Raw genomic sequence first — 2578 nt, forward strand, 5'->3', positions numbered from 1 at the left:
GACAAAAGGCTAGCGTTGAACGCCAGCCAGGGAGCAAGGCTAGGCGTTCAACGCCCTTAAGGGGGCAAGCATTGGTGTTGAACACCAATTAGGAAGCAAGGTTGGGCGTTCAACGCCCTAAGAGGGCAGGTAGCTCGAGTTAAAAAAGCTACAGTAACCAGTGGGTCCCACAGAATCTACACAACCCTACCAACCCTATAAATACCCCCTCATACACACACCTCTTACACACTCTCCTCCCTCTCACACTCTATACCTTCCACACTTCCCTTTTTTTCCTATTATCCCACACAAGGCCGAAGCCTCTTCCCTCTCTTCTCTCTCTCTCTATTTCTTCTTCTTCTACTCCTCTCTTTTTCTTTTGTTATTTTGCTCGAGGACGAGCAAATCTTATAAGTTTGGCATTGGAAAAGCTTTACTTTTTGCTTTTCATTCACACTCATGACACCCAAAGTTGGAGAATCCTCTAGAAAGAGGAAAGGGAAAGCAACCGCTTCCGCTTTCGAACCATGGGAGACAGAAAGATTCCTCACCAAGTCTCACCAAGACCACTTCTATGATGTGGTGAAGCACAAAAGGGTGTTCCCCAAGGTCCCCTTTAGGCTAAAAAAGGATGAGTACCCGGAAATCCAACAAGAAATCTGGAGAAGAGATTGGAAAGTTCTAACTAATCCTATCCCAGAGGTTGGAATATTCATGGTACAAGAATTTTATGCCAACGCTTGGGTAACCAAAAACTATGATACTAGTGTGAACCCACAGCCCAAGAACTGGCGCACCATGGTGAGAGAGCAGCTCTTGGATTTCAGCTCGAAAAGTGTAAGATTGGCGCTCAAACTACCACAAATGCGAGGAGACCCACACTCTTACACTAGAAGGGTCGACACTGACCAAAGGTTGGACCAAATGCTTGTAGACATTTGTGTAGAAGGAGCTCAATGAAGGAGGGATGCGCACAGCAAGCCTTACCAACTAGGTAGTCTTGACCTCAAGCCCGTAGCTAGAGGATCGTTGGAGCTTATCCAACGCTCCATCATCCCCACAAGTAACTGATCTGAGGTTACCATAGACCGAGCAATAATGATTAATTGCATTATGCCTGGGAATGAGGTGGAGGTACATGAGGTGATACCTCGAGAATTGTACAAGATAGCAAACAAACCCTCCACCCAAGCAAGGCTAGCATTCCCTCACCTCATATGTCACCTCTACAATTCAGCTAGAATTGTTATAGAAGGAGACATTCCCATTGAGAAAGACAAGCTCATCACAAAAAGAAGGATGGAGCATGTTAGAGAGCCTGCACCCCCCCCAACAAGAGCCTGTGCAGCCACCTCCACCAGGGATCCCTGAGATGCCTCAAGGGATGTACTTTCCTCTCTGTGACTATTAGAATTAATTGAATACCTCAATAAGGAAGCTGAGCTCAAACGTGGAGCAGCTGAGCACACCACCATCCTCCATGAGATAAGAGAAGATCAAAGAACTATGAGGGAGGAGCAACTAAAGCAAGAGCAAGACATAGAGGAGCTCAAGCGCTTTATTGGATTCACTAGAGGAAGCAGTAGCCGCCGACACTAAGGTGGTCGCGTTCTATTATTCCCTTACTTATGTTAATTTCTATTTTCCATTTGTACTTTATCTTATTATATGTCTTCTATTTTTAGTGCATGATCATCTTTAGTATTTTGTTCTTTCCTTACATTGTCTCTTGGCTATAAATTATCCTATCTATCTATCACCATGCTTAAAAGAAAAATTTATTTGAAAAATAATAGTGAGATACATAAATTTCGAGTTATATCTTAAGATTAGTCCAATTATTTTGATGTAGTGACCTTGCATTTACTTTCTGAATGTATGAATTAACAGTGCATATTTGAGAATGGAGTTAAGTATGTTGGCTCTTGAAAGAATGATGAATTTAGAAAAGTATTATTGGTGATCCAAAAAATCCAAAATATTGGTTCTTGAAGCAAGAAAAAGCAGCAAAAAGAAAAAGAAAAATAAAAAAAATAATAAAAAGAAAAAGCAAATAGCTCAAAAGAAAAAGCAAAGAGCAAGAATCCACGGTTTTGAGCATCAATGGTTAGGAGGGTCAAAATTGGCCTAAAAAGTTCAAATGAACTGCTATCCCTAACTAAATGCTTGTGGTGTGAAGGTGTCAAGTAAAAAGCTTAAGACTGTGCAGTTAAAGTCATGATCCAAAGCAAAAGAGTATGCCTAAGAACTCTGGACACCACTATCTGGGACTTTAAGCAAAGCTAAAAGTCGAATCCAAAGGGTTCCCCCAGTTAAGTGTTTGTGGCATTTATGTATCCGATGGTAATACGGAAAAACAAAATGCTTAGGGTCACGACTAGGCAAAAAAAGAAGATGTGTTCAAGAATCAAGAAAAACCAAAAGAAGAGAACTAATAATATCATTCGGATTCTAGTTCCAAGGGATGCCAACATTTCTAAGCTTCAAAGGAAAGTGAGATGCCAAAACTGTTCAAAAGTAAAGAGCTAATAGTCCCACTCATCTAATTGGAACTGAGCTTCATTGACAACTTTGAGATTTATTGTATTTTTCTCTT

The sequence above is a fragment of the Arachis ipaensis genome, chromosome B08 (assembly GCF_000816755.2).
Source record: "Arachis ipaensis cultivar K30076 chromosome B08, Araip1.1, whole genome shotgun sequence".
Classification (NCBI taxonomy): domain Eukaryota; kingdom Viridiplantae; phylum Streptophyta; class Magnoliopsida; order Fabales; family Fabaceae; genus Arachis; species Arachis ipaensis.